Below are 15,133 nucleotides of genomic sequence, written 5' to 3'. Positions count from 1 at the left end.
ATTAATTGGCTTAAAAATATTAAGTGCTTAAATCAAATATTTTGTCAGAAAAATAAAAATTGTAATGATTTTTAGTAGGTTACTGAAGAAACAGTTTTACATGCAAGGTGTGTAAGGAAAGTGAAATGTGTTTTTGGTAAGAGATTATAAGAACGCAATGGAATATGGGTTTTCTTGGGCCTAGTTTAGAAGGCTAAAGGATTATTTTAAGTTAGGTAGGATAAAGTTGAAGGTTTGAACAAGTTGTGGAAAGTTTGTGAAAAATTAATCTTGTAAAAAATTTTCTGTATGAACATATCGGCCAAAGTAAAAGGCGTATTACTTAGTTTTTCCATAAATTGAACACAACAGGTTTTTCTTAGAGCACTGATCTGTTCTTTCACAAAAATTTGTAAAGGTTTATAGAAGATTTATGAGAATCTTATTTTATGGTCAAATATTAAAATTAGGTAGATTTGTCTATAAGGTTTTCTTAAGAATTGGATTTGACATAAGAGTACACTAATCTAAAGGTGAAATTTGGTTTATTTGGTATAAAAGTCATACAGAAACTATTGTCAAATATGAAGTGCTGTTTGGCTTTCTTTGGGCTATATTTGTATAAATATATTATTGGTATGTGTTCCAAAATTATGGAAAACTCCTGTAATTCTGATATGACTCAGTGTATGTTATTAATAGTTATATTTGTTATGTAAAATTGTTGTATGCCATAGAAGTAACCAAATTCCTTTTTAAAATTTTTATTATACTTTAAGTTCTGGGGTACATGCGCAGAACATGCAGGTTTGTTACATAGGTGTACGTGTGCCATACTGGTTTGCTGCACCCATCAACCCGTCATCTACATTGGGTATTTCTCCTAATGCTATCCCTCCTCTAGCCCTCTCACCTCCTGACAGGCCCCATTGTGTGATGTTCCCCTCCCTGGGTCCATGTGTTCTCATTGCTCAACTCCACTTATGAGTGAGAACATGTGGTGTTTGGATTTCTGTTCCTGTGTTAGTTTGCTGAGAATGATGATTTCCAGCTTAATCCATGTCCTTGCAAAGGACATGAACTCATCCTTTTTCATAATTGCATAGTATTACATGGTATATATGTGCCACATTTTCTTTATCCAGTCTATCTTTGATGGGCATTTGGGTTGGTTCCAAGTCTTTGTTATAATGAATAGTGCTGCAATAAATACACGTATGCACGTGTCTTTATAGTAGAATGATTTATAATTTTTAGGGTACATACCAAGTGATGGGATTGCTGGGTCAAATGATATTTCTGGTTCTAGATCCTTGAGGAATCACCACACAGTCTTCCACAATGGTTGAACTAATATACATTCCCACCAACAGTGTAAAAGCGTTCCTATTTCTCTACATCCTCTCCAGCATCTGTTGTTTCCTAATTTTTTAATGATCACCATTCTAACTAGAGTGAGATGGTATCTCATTGTGGTTTTGATTTGCATTTCTGTAATGATCAGTGATGATGAGCTTTTTTTCATGTTTGTTGGCTGCATAAATGTCTTCTTTTGAGAATTATCTGTTCATATCCTTTTCCCACTTTTTGATGAGGTTGTTTGTTTTTTCTTGTCAATTTGTTTAAATTCCTTTAGATTCTGGATATTAGCCCTTTGCCAGATGGATAGATTGCAAAAAATTTCTCACATTCTGTAGGTTGCCTGTTCACTCTGATGATAGTTTCTTTTGCTGTGCAGAGGCTCTTTAGTTTAATTAGATCCTATTTATCAATTTTGGCTTTTGTTGCTTTTGCTTTTTGTGTCATGAAGTCTTTGCCCATGCCTGGGCCCTGAATGGTATTGCCTAGATTTTTTTTTTTAGGGTTTTTGTGGTTTTATGTTTTATGTTTAAGTCTTTACTCTACCTTGAGTTAATTTTTGTATACGGTGTAAGGAAGGTGTCCAGTTTCAGTTTTCTGCATATGGCTAGCCAGTTTTCCCAACACCATTTATTAAGTAGGGAATCCTTTTCCCATTGCTTGTTTTTGTCAGATTCGTCAAAGATCAGATGATTGTAGATGTGTGGCATTATTTCTGAGGCCTCTGTTCTGTTCCATTGGTTTATACATCTGTTTTGGTACCAGTACCATGCTGTTTTGGTTACTGTAACCTTATAGTATAGCTTGTAGTCAGGTAGCATGATGCCTCCAGCTTTGTTCTTTTTGCTTAGGATTATCTTGGCTATACAGGCTCTTTTATGGTTCCATATGAAATTTAAAGTAGTTTTTTTCTAATTCTGTGAAGAAAGTCTTTGGTAGCTCGATGGGGATATCATTGAGTCTATAAGTTACTTTGGACAATATGGCCATTTTCACGATATTGATTCTTCTTATCCGTGAGCATGGAATGTTTTTCCATTCATTTGTGTCCTCTCTTATTTCCTTGAACAGGTTTGTAGTTCTCCTTGAACAGGTCCTTCACATCCCTTGTAAGTTATATTCGTAAGTATTTTATTCTCATTGTAGCAATTATGAATGGGAGTTCACACATGATTTTGCTCTCTGTTTGTCTGCTATTGGTGTATAGGAATGCTTGTGATTTTTGCACATTGATTTTGTATCCTAAGACTTTGGTGAAGTTGCTTATCAGCTTAAGGAGATTTTGGGCTGAGAAGATGGGGTTTTCTTTTCTTTTCTTTTTCTTTTTTCTTCTCTTTTTCTTTTCTTTTTTCTTTTTTTTTTTTTTTTTGAGAAGGAGTTTCACTCTTGTTGTCCAGGCTGGAGTGCAAGGGCACGATCTTGGCTCACTGCAACCTCCGCCTCCTGGGCTCAAGCAATTCTCCTGCCTCAGCCTCCTGAGTAGCTGGGATTACAGGCATGTGCCACCATGCCTGGCTAATTTTGTATTTTTAGTAGAGATGGGGTTTCTCCATTTTGGTCAGGCTGGTCTCAAACTCCCGACCTCAGGTGATCTGCCCACTTTGGCCTCTCAAACTGCTGGGATTACAGGTGTGAGCCACCGTGCCTGGTGATGATGGGGTTTTCTAAATATACAATCATGTCATCTGTAAACAGAGATAATTTGACTTCCTCTCTTCCTATTTGAATACCTTTTATTTTTTTCTCTTGCCTGATTGCCCCGGCCAGAACTTCCAATACTATGTTGAATAGGAGTGGTGAGAGAGGGCATTCTTGTCTTGTGCTAGTTTTCAAAGGGAATGCTTCCAGCTTTTGCCTATTCAGTATAATATTGGCTGTGGGTTTGTCATAAATAGCTCTTATTATTTTGAGGTATATTCCATCAATACCTAGTTCATTGAGAGTTTTTAGCATGAATGGGTGTTGAATTTGATTGAAGGCCCTTTATGCATCTATTGAGATAATCATGTGGTTTTTGTTCTGTTTATGTGATGGATTACGTTTATTCATTTGCATATGTCAAACCAGCCTTGCATCCCAGGGATGAAGCCGACTTCATCGTGGTGGATAAGCTTTTTGATGTGCTGCTGGATTCGGTTTGCCAGTATTTTATTGAGGATTTTTGCATCAATGTTCATCAGGAATATTGGCCTGAAATTTTCCTTTTTTGGTGTCTCTGCCAGGTTTTGGTATCAGGATGATGCTGACCTCATAAAATGAGTTAGGGAGGAGCTCCTCTTTTTCTGTTATTTGGAATAGTTTCAGGAGGAATGGTATACCAACTTCTCTTTGTACCTCTGGTAGAATTCGGCTGGAAATCCATCTGGTCCTGGGACTTTTTTGGTTGGTAGAATATTAATTACTGCCTCAATTTCAGAACTTGTTATCAGTCTATTCGAGGATTCAACTTCTTCCTGGTTTAATTTTGGGAGGGTGTATGTGTCCAGGAATTTATCCATTTCTTCTAGATTTTCTAGTTTATTTGCATAGGTGTTTATAGTATTATCTGATGGTAGTTTGTATTTCTGTGGGATCAGTGGTGATATCCCCTTTATCATTTTTTGTTGAGTCTATTTGATTCTTCTCTCTTTTCTTTTATTAGTCTGTCTAGTGGTCTATCTATTTTGTTAATCTTTTCAAAAAACAGCTCCTGGATTCATTGATTTTTTGGAGGGTTTTTCGTGTCTCTATCTCCTTCAGTTCTGCTCTGATCTTAGTTATTTCTTGTCTTCTGCTAGCTTTTGAATTTATTTGCTCTTGCCTCTCTAGTTCTTTTAATTGTGATGTTAGGGTGTCGATTTTAGACCTTTCCTGCTTTTTCCTGTGGGCATTTAGTCCTAAAAATTTCCCTGTAAACACTGCTTTAGCTGTGTGCCAAAGATTCTGGTATGTTGTGCCTTTGTTCTCAATGGTTTCAAATAACTTATTTATTTCTGCCTTAATTTCATTATTCACCAAGTAGTCATTCAGGAGCAGGTTATTCAGTTTCCATGTAGTTGTGCAGTTTTGAGTGAGTTTCTGAATCCTGAGTTCTAATTTGATTGCACTGTGATCTGAGAGACTGTTTGTTATGATTCCCATTCTTTTGCATTGGCTGAGGAGTGTTTTACTTCCAATTATGTGCTTGATTTTAGAATAAGTGTGATGCAGTGCTGAGAAGAATGTATATTCTGTTGATTTGGGGTGGAGAATTCTGTAGAGGTCTATTAGGTCTGCTTCATCCAGAGCTGAGTTCAAGTCCTGAATATCCTTGTTAATTTTCTGTCTCGTTGATCTGTCTAATATTGACAGTGGGGTGTTAAGGTCTCCCACTATTAATGTGTGGGAGTCTAAGTCTCTTTGTAGGTCTTTAATAACTTGCTTTATGAATCTGAGTGCTCCTGTATTGGGTGCATGTATATTTAGGATAGTTAACTCTTCTTGTTGCATTGATCCCTTTACCATCATGTAATGCCCTTTTTGTCTTTATTGATTGTTATTGGTTTAAAGTCTGTTTAACAGAGACTAGGATTGCAACCCCTGCTTTTTTTTTTTTTTTTGCTTTCCACTTGTTTGGTAAATAGTCCTCCATCCCTTTATTTTGAGCCTATGTGTATCTTTGCATGTGTGATGGGTCTTCTGAACACAGCACACCGATGGGTTTTGACTATTTATCCAATTTGCCAGTCTGTGTCTTTTAATTGGAGCATTTAGCCCATTCACATTTAAAGTTGATGTTGTTATGTGTGAATTTGATCCTGTCATTATGATGCTAGCTGGTTATTTTGCCCATTAGTTGATGTAGTTTCTTCATAGTGTCAATGGTCTTTACAGTTTGATATGTTTTTGCAGTGGCAGGTACCGGTTTTTCCTTTCCATATTTAGTGCTTCCTTCAGGAGCGCTTGTAAGGCAGCCCTGGTTTTGACAATATCTTTCAGCATTTGCTTGTCTGTAAAGGATTTTATTTCTTCTTCACTTATGAAGCTTAGTTTGGCTGGATATGCAATTCTGGGTTGAAAATCCTTTTCTTTAAGAGTGTTGAACATTGGCCCCCACTTTCTTCTGGCTTGTAGAGTTTCTGCAGAGAGTTCTGTTAGTCTGATCAGCCTCCCTTTGTGGGTAACTTGACCTTTCTGACTAGCCTTAACATTTTTTTCCTTCATTTCAACCTTGGTGAATCTGATTATTTGTCTTGGGGTTGCTCTTCTTGAGGAGTATCTTTGTGGTGTTCTCTGTATTTCCTGAATTTGAATGTTGGCCTGTATTGCTAGGCTGGGGAAGTTCTCCTGGAGAATGTATCCTGAAGAATGTTTTCCAACTTGGTTCCATTCTCCCTGTCACTTTCAGGTACACCAATCAAATGTAAGTTTGGTTTTTCCACATAGTCCCATATTTCTTGGAGGCTTTGTTTGTTCCTTTTCATTCTTTTTCTCTAATCTTGTTTTCACATTTTATTTCATTAAGTTGATCTTCAATCTCTGATATCCTTTCTTCCACTTGATCAATTTGGCTGTTGATACTTGTGTATGCTTCACGAAGTTTTTCAGCTCCATCAAGTCATTTATGTTCTTCTCCAAACTGGTTATTCTAGTTAGCAATTCCTTTAATCTTTTTTCAAGGTTCTTAGCTTCTTTGCATTGGGTTAGAACATGTTTCTTTAGCTTAGAGGAGTTTATTACCCACCTTCTGAAGCCTACTTCTGTCAAACTCATTCTCCATCCAGTTTTGTTCTCTTGCTAGTGAGGAGTTGTGATCCTCTGGAGGAGAAGAGGCATTCTGGTTTTTGGAATTTACAGCCTTTTTGCATTGGTTTTTCCTCATCTTCATGGCACTATCTACCTTTGTTCTTTGATGTTGGTGACCTTTGGATGGAGTTTTTGGGTGGACATTCTTTTTGTTGATGTTGATGCTATTCCTTTCTGTTTGTTAGTTTTCCTTCTAATAGACTCCTCTGCTGCAGGTCTGCTGGAGTTTGCTGGAGGTCCACTCCAGACCCTGTTTGCCTGGGTATCACCAGCAGAGGCTGCAGAACAGGAAAGATTACTGCCTGTTCCTTCTTCTGGAAGCTTTGTCCCAGAGGGGCACCCTCCAGATGCCAGCCGGAGCTCTCCTGTATGAGGTGTCTGTCGACCCCTGCTGACAGATGTCTCCCAGTTAGGAGGCATGGAGGTCAAAGACCCACTTTAGGAGGCTGTCTGTCCCTTAGCAGAGCTCGAGCACTGTGCTGGGAGATCTGCTGCTCTTTTCAGAACTGGCAGGCAGGAATCTTTGTCTGCTGAAGCTGAGCCCATAGCTGCTCCTTCTCCCAGGTGCTCTGCCCCAGGGAGACGGGAGTTGTATCTGTAAGCCCCTGACTGGGGCTGCAACCTTTCCTTCAGAGATGCCCTGCCAAGAGAGGAGGAATCTAGAAAGGCAGTCTGGCTACAGTGGCTTTGCTGAGCTGTGGTAGGCTCTGCCAAGTTCAGTGACTTTGTTTACTTCCTGGTGGCTTTGTTTACACTGTGAGGGGAAAACCACCTGCTCAGGCCTCAGTAATGGGAGATGTCCCTCCCCATACCAAGCTTGAGCATCCCAGGTGGACTTCATACTGCTGTGCTGGCAGTGAGAATTTCAAGCCAGTGGATCTTAGCTTGTTGGGCTCCATGGGGGTAGGATCCGTGGAGCTAGACCACTTGGCTCCCTGGCTTCAGCCCCTTTCCAGGATAGTGAACATTTCTGTCACAGTGGTGTTCCACCCACCACTGGGGTATGAAAAATAAAATTCTGCAGCTAGCTTAGTGTCTGCCCAAACAGCTGCCCAGTTTTGTGCTTGAAACCCAGGGCCCTGGTGGTATAGGTACCCGAAGGAATCTCCTGGTCTGCACGTTGTCAATACTGTGGGAAAAGCATAGTATCTGGGCCAGAAGGCACCATTCCTCACATCATAGTCCCTCACGGCTTCCCTTGGCTAGGGGAGGGAGTTCCCTGACCCCTTGCACTTCCTGGGTGAGGTGATGCCCCATCCTGCTTTGGCTCACCCTCCGTGGGCTGCACCCAACTGTCTATTCAGTCCCAGTGAGAAGAGCTGGGTACCTCAGTTGGAAATGCAGAAATCACCTGCTTTCCGCATTGACCTCACTGGGAGTTACTGTCAGCCATCTTGACAGCCAGCAAGAAGTAACCAAATTTCTTAGTCTATTTTGGCTTTAATAGTGACTGTCCTAAGATTTTTTGTCATTCACAGACAATTGTCTTGCTTTGATCCTATTTAAAATGAGGTTTATAATCAGCTGTAGGACTTTGACAGATGTTCCTGAATGCAGGTATCTGATGACCTTTGGAGACTGTGATGTTAAAATAGGGGAAAAAAAACTTTTGGAACTCTCTTTCATGAATATTAAACAGAACAGGAGTTAACTGCATGGACTGATCTAATAGAAAACTGAAGTAATCTTTTTGAAATTTTTTGCTTAAAATGCTGAGGATCCTTTGTTTTGTTTTCCAGAGTCAAGGAAACTTTTCTTTTGAGCTATATACAGCTTTTAACAATTGAGTAAGGTATACTCCTGTGAACAAAATTTGGAGCATATTTGTTTCTCTCTACCTGTTTTCTCCAGAATTTGAAAACTATTTGTGAGTATTCTTAACTTATGGCAATATAGTTATTTGCATAAGTACAATAATAATCTGTTTTCTTTTGTAACAGGACACAATTGGAGAAACTGCTTAATTTATCAAGGCTTTGACTGGAATGGCATGCTTTCCTTTTAGGAATCAAACTTGACTTATAGAGCCAATAAAAGCCCCTTGGGAAAACTGGCCTCATACATTGTCTGCATAGTCCCTGTACAGGGTTTCCAACCTGTGGTAAGTAAAGAATGTCACCTTTTTCTTTCTTTTTTTTTGAGATGGAGTCTCACTCTGTCACCCAGGCTGGAGTGCAGTGGTGCAATCTCAGCTCACTGCAACCTCCGCCTCCCAGGTTCAAGCGATTCTGCTGCCTCAGCCTCCCAAGTAGCTGGGACTAGAGGTGCATGCCACCACGCCCAACTGATTTTTGCATTTTTAGTAGAGACAGGGTTTCACCATATTGGCCAGGCTGGTCTCAAACTCCTGACCTCATTATGTGCCTTCCTTGGCCTCCCAAAGTGCTGGGATTACAGGCTTGAGCCACAGTGCCTGGCCAAGCATGTCACTTTCTAACAGGCCCAGGAGCCCCAAATTACCCTGTGACCTCAAGAGGAAAGGAATTTTCCAACTTATAGGTATTTGAGGGTACAAACTCAACCCTGGGCTTGGCTTTGAAAAAAGTCTTATCTGAGATTCATTTTATGGAACAACGTTCCATCAAAGCCAATTAAAAAAGCTTATGTGAAAAATTATTCTTGCTGCACTTTATAAATAATCTGACCAAGTATAAGGCTAAAGCTTATTTTTTTGAAACAAATCCATCCTACCATGATTTGTCTTGTAAAAATGTGAGACTGGAGAGAGAAAAATTATGTTTCAAAAATGTGGTACACTTGTTATTAGATTCTAGTCTCGTCAGTTGTTTTGGGGCTGTTTTTCACCATAATGATGCTTTCTGACTCAGCTCCTCTCTACCCTGGATATGAGATGCCCTCATAGTTAGGTGGGAATATCATTGCCCCTATTCAGCCTGAAGAAGTTAAAGAGGATAGATTTCATCTGCTTACAGCCTTTAGGATTAAGGGTTCCCTTGTAAAAGGGAGGGGGGAAATATGCCAGAAGTGTTTGAATCAGAGCAACTCAATCTTGAATAGGGGCTGGGTAAAATAAGGCTGAGACCCACTGAGCTGCATCCCAGGAGGTTAGGCATTCTAGGTCACAGGATGAGATAGGAGGTTGGCTCAAGATACAGGTTACAAAAACCTTGCTGATAAAAGAATGCAGTAAAGAAGCTGGCCAAAACCCACCAAAACCAAGATGGCAATGACAGTGACCTCTGGCTCATTATATACTAATTATAATGCATTAGCATGCTAAGAGACATCCCACCAACACCACAACAGTTTATAAATGCCATGACATTGTCAGGAAGCTACCCTATATGGTATAAAAAGGGGAGGAACCCTCAGTTCTGGTAATTGCCCACCCCTTTCCTTGAAAACTCATGAATAATCCATCCCTTGTTTAGCACATAATCAAGAAATAACCATAAAAACAGCCAACCAGCAGCCTCAGGACTGCTCTGCTTATGGAGTAGTCATTCTTACATTCCTTTACTTCCTTAACAAACTTGATTTCACTTAATAAAAAGAAATTATAGTATATACACACAAAGGAATATTATTTAGTCCTTACAAAGAAGGAAATCCTGCCATTTGTGACAACATAGATGGACCCGGAGGACTTTGCTTTATGTTAAGCAAAGTAAGCCAGGCATAGAAAGACAAATACTGCAGGATCTCATTTATGGGTGTATCTTAGTCCATTTGTGCTGCTATAACAAAATATCTGGGACTGGGTAACTTATAAACAGTAGAAATTTGTTTCTTATGTTTCTGGAGGCTGGGAAGTCTGAGATCAAGACACTAGCATTGGTGTCTGATGAAGGCTACTCCCTGCTTCCAAGATGGTGTCTTGTTGCTGTTTCCTCCAGAGGAGATGCGTGTGTTCTCACATGGAGGAAGACAGAAAGGTGAGAGAGCACTCCTTTTGACCTCGAGCCTTTAAATAAGGGTGCTAATCCCATTCATAAGAGTAGAGCCCTCATGACTTAATCACATCCCAAAAACCATACCTCTTAATACTATTGCATTGGGGATGGCTTCAACATAAATTTTGGAGGGATGTCATCATTCAAACCATAGCAATATGGACTCTAAAATAATCAAACTCATAAAAGCAGAGAGTAGGCCAGGCGCAAGCCTGTAATCCCAGCACTTCGGGAGGCCGAGACGAGTGGATCACGAGGTCAAGAGATCGAGACCATCCTGGCTAATGCTGTAAAACCCCGTCTCTACTAAAAAAAAAAAAAAAAAAAAAAAAACTAGCTGGGCAAGGTGGCAGGCGCCTGTAGTCCCAGCTACTCAGGAGGCTGAGGGAGGAGAATGGTGTAAACCCGGGAGGTGGAGCTTGCAGTGGGCTGAGATCCGGCCACTGCATTCCAGCCTGGGCGACAGAGCGAGACTCTGTCTCAAAAAAAAAAAAAAAAAGCAGAGAGTAGAATGGTGGTTTTCATGGGCTGGAGGGAGGGGGAAATGGGGAGATGATGATCAGAAGGTACCAAGCTTCAGTTATCCAGGATGAATGAGCTCTGGAGATGTGTGCGGCATGATGCCTATAGCTAACAATACTGCATTGTATACCTAAAATTTACTAAGGCAAGTTGATCTTATGGTAAGTGTTATTATCAAAACAGTGATAAAAACAAAATCCAAATACAAATAATAAAGGGGCTGGGTGCAGTGGTTCACAGCTATAATCCCAGCACTTTGGGAGGCCAAGGTAGGTGGATCACTTGAGGTCAGGAGTTCAAGATCATCCTGGCCAACACGGTGAAACCCTGTCTCTATTAAAAATACAAAAATTAGCTGGGCATGGTGGCCTGTGCCTGTGATCCCAGCTGCTCAGGAGGCTGATGTGGGAGGATCACTTAAGTCTGGGAGGCGGAGGTTGGAGTGAGCCATGATCATGCCACTGCACTCCAGCCTGGGTGACAGAGCAAGACTCTGTCTCAATAACAATAATAATAACAATAATAAAGGGGTGGGAGGAAACTTCGGGAGGCGATGGATGTGTTTATAACCTTGATGGTGGTGATGGTTTCACAGGTACAACTTATCCCCAAACTTATCGAAATGTATGTATTCAATATATACAGCTTTTTATATGTTCATTTTACCTCAATAGAGCAGTTTTTTAAAAAAAAGAATTAACAACAATCTGGCAGGTCCATGGGGAGAAGAGGCCCAGGTGACTGAGGAGAGAGCATCTGCATCCAGGAGCCCCGTCCAGGGACATGGGGGCACATGTTAGGCTGTGGCACCGAGAACCCTGCCGAGAAGGATATGTGCTGTCTCTGGTCTGTCTAAACTCCTCCCAGGCTTGGTGTGAGATCACAGAAGTGTCACAGCTGCTGGCTTCTCTGGTCCTCTACACGGACCTGAATTCCAGCATAACCAACTTGAGCATTTCAGCAAACGTAGAAAACAAGTACAGTCTTTATGTGGTCTAGGTACTGGCAGTAACCTCCAGTATTTTTATTAGCTCCAGCTTCATATTGAAAAAGAAGGGTCTCTTGCAACTGGTCAAAAAAGGCATCACTAGAGCTGGACAAGGTGGACATTCTGACCTGAAGGATGGCTCTGGGGGGCAGGAGTGCTAGCCGTGGGAGCAGGAGAGGCTGCACATTTTGCGGCTTATGCTTTTGCACCTGCCATCTTGGTCACCCCCACCCTCCCAGCCCTCTGAGTGTTCTCGTAAGTGCAATATTATCTTCTTATTTTTTAAATGAGCACTTCAACATTTATGGGAAAACAGGCTGCATGTTGGGGTCAACTGTGATGGTTATCCATCCCCCACAAGAAGAGGAAGTCACTTCTTTGCATGAAATGGAAATGAAATTGAGAGACCCAGGATTTATTTCCTTTGCTGTGATCATAATTGTGATCTTCTTGGTACTGATTTTGATTGTGGCTCCCAAGAAAGGACAGATCAATATATTGGTCTATATTTCAATCTGTTCTTTGACTGGAGCATTTTCAGTTTCTTCTGCCAAAGGCCTGGGAATTGCCATTAAGGAATTACTAGAATGGAAGACAGTTTAGAAGCATACCCTGGTCACTGTTTTGCTGGCTATACTTGTGCTTCTGGTGACTACACAGATTAACTATCTCAAGGCACTGGACACCGTTAACTACATCTCCTGTGACTCTCATTTATTTTGCATTCTTCACATCCATGGTAGTGACTTGCTCTGCCATCTTACTCCAAGAGTGGTATGGCATGAAGGCTGGAGATATCATCAAGATCCTAAGTGGATAGCATCTTTGCCATCTTTGGCATCTTATCTTTGGCATCTTTCTTCTACATGCTTCTAAAAATACTGACATTACCTAGAGTAAGCTGACATCCACTGCTAAGAAAGAAGTCATCTCTCTGAATGGCAATGAGAGCAATCCTGTTTACAAGTTTTAGAGAACTTCGAGTGTTCAGCCCCGGATACAATGATAACGTTACCTTGTTTAGTAGAACTGATGATTGAAGTCTCTAGAATCACTGAATTTTAACCAGTATTAGACACTCAAAGAGGAAAATGAATGCTTGTTTCTTGGAACTAGGGAAGTTAGCATTTTTGAAGTTCTAACTAATTTAAATGTTAGGCCAAGTACAAATGCCATCTTTTTGGCCATTAAATTTGCAAATCAGATTGATTCTCCTCCAGAAGACGTCTACTGCTTTTCTTTTCTGCAAACTTTGAAATATTCTCTAGGGATCAAAGAAGTCAAAGAGCTATGTGTGTCTCCGAATAATCTCTTTCTTCCAGCCACAATATATTTGTCTCTGCCAGGTGGCTCTTCATTTTTTCTTTGGTGGCTGTATGACTCACATTCATCGATAGAAAGTTAGCAGTGTTCTGATAAGCAGAGTATCAGTCATTTTCTCTGATAAGTCATAATTTCAAATGATTGAAACTGAGAAGCGAGATCACTGGTGCTTTGTCCTCCCTTCTGCAACTTCCTTCTTAAACTGGTTAGCTAATTAATTATTTTAAGGGAAAAACAAGACTGCTTTGGAAATTTATTCCTTAGTGGGCTAGAATACACAAGACACACCCACCCATGAAGAGCTTATGAATTCTAACTTACTGATAAGAATTTACGATCCATTAAAGAGGAAGAATGAAGGAAGAGAAAAATACTTTAGACCTCAAATAAAGGAAACTGTTTTTTTCTTTTCACAAAAACACAGACACATGTGACTGTTTTCACAGGTTACTTTAATTAACTCAGACCTGGATGGCATAAAATGGAGTTTCTGAAGAAGTCCAGGTAAATTCAGCTTTGGAGTCATTTACATTCATTTGTTTCTTTCTTTTACTGTTATCCCAAAGGTTATTTTTCTTGTTGATATAGAGACTTTTTTTTTTTGTAAAATAATTGCTATGTTATTTCAGGATTACATTGTACACTTCAGTTGTTCTCAAGTGTTTTATCCCTAAAGGGTGAGTTTTCCATAGACTGTTTGGAAACAGCTAGAGAAATCTTTGTGAAAAATCTGAACGAATTATCATAATGGCTCTCTTTAAATTTGGTACTTGCTCCCTTATTAAGGAAATTATGATTAGTTACTAATCTTTAAAAATAGGTATATCCTAATAGTCAACTTCCTGAAAAACAAAATATTAATACCTCAGGGGCTACTTCAGGAAAATACCTTTTACACATTAAAATGTCCATAACATTTTCCTATTTGAAATGCATGGCAGCAATCCCATTTTTGATGGTCTTTAATATAATGGACAGATTTACTACCACTTACTGATTTTATGGAAAAGAAATTGGCTATCTTATTTCTATACTAAACTTATTTTTCTTATCTTATTTCTTATCTTTTATGTCTTTTTCTTATTTCTATACTAAGCTTATTTTTCTCAAGACAAAAATTCTAACTGAAAAGTTGTCATTAAAAAAAAATTTCAGGTTGACTGGATTTTTTCTGCTCCAACTCTAAATGTTATTAGGTTTTGTTTCTTGTTTCTAAGGTAGCTCAAGACTTCTCAGGGTAATAATAGTAAATCTTATTCTTCAGAATTCTTTTAAGCTGACTTCAGCATTTCCCCAGTTTTATTAAACTATGACCAGTGTTCACAATGACAACCTGAGATGGCTGCAAGGCCCTAATGTGCCATTGCAGTCTTTTCAGCACAGTGTAATGTTGAGTACAATTCCATGCATTCTAAATTTTTGAAAATTGATGATCCATGGAAGGTCCATGGAATTATACCTCAGACCAACTATGTGTTTACTCTGTTCATTGCTGTTTCACTTTAGTTGTATAACAGACATATAAGCTATGAACACAAGTTTGTAGGAAAAGTATCTTCTGGCTGGGTGGTGGCTCACACCTGTAATCCCAACTTTTTGGGAGGCCGTGGTGGGAGGATTGCTAGATTCCAGGAGTAGTTTCAGACCAGCCTGGGCATTTCAAGACCCCATCACTAAAAAACATGTAAGAAATATCAACTGAGTGTGGTGGTGTGCACCTGGAGTCCCAGTTATGTCAGGAGGCTGAGTCGTGAAAGTATCTTCTGAAAAGATAATATTTGAAAACTGCAGACATTATTTTTTTTCTTTTAGTATTAAGAGCTTTATTGATGTTTCTAGGACACCTTCTTGGTGATGAAATTCATGGCACTTTTCTTGACATCCAACATGAGACTGTGGTGGTTCTCTGTTCTGGTGAATTTAAGTTTTCGATATTTATTTGTGTCACCTGTCACAGAGATTTTGTCCTTGGTATGTTATACTCAGGTCAAAGTTTCCCGAAACACAAGGCTCAATGAGTACCCTGGATGGGAAAATGAACTGGTGTTGACATATATGCATGCCCAGGAGGAAGACTGGGAAAGATTTAATGAGTTGGAGTATGCTGAGAAACAATGAAATATTGAAAACTGTTTATAAAAATCACTGTTGGGCATACACATTAAAAACAATATGTTATGCAAATTTAACACTAAAATTGTTTTCCCAAACAGAAGGTATTGTTTAAGGAAGAATAAAATGCTGAACCCCTATATTCAGACTGTTAGTCTTACCTGGTAGTTTA

At 39.6% G+C, this 15,133-nt stretch overlaps 1 pseudogene; it reads left to right on the top strand.

Annotated features, from left to right (window-relative positions):
- The first annotated feature begins 11,096 nt into the window (after window positions 1-11,096).
- LOC117068213 lies at window positions 11,097-12,566 on the top strand (annotated as a pseudogene).
- The last annotated feature ends 2,567 nt before the right edge of the window (window positions 12,567-15,133 follow it).

This window comes from Trachypithecus francoisi, unplaced genomic scaffold (genome assembly GCF_009764315.1).
Source record: "Trachypithecus francoisi isolate TF-2019V2 unplaced genomic scaffold, Tfra_2.0 Lachesis_group21, whole genome shotgun sequence".
Classification (NCBI taxonomy): domain Eukaryota; kingdom Metazoa; phylum Chordata; class Mammalia; order Primates; family Cercopithecidae; genus Trachypithecus; species Trachypithecus francoisi.
The sequence above is the reverse complement of the archived record's forward strand: the minus strand, read 5'-3'. Positions and strand labels throughout refer to the sequence as shown.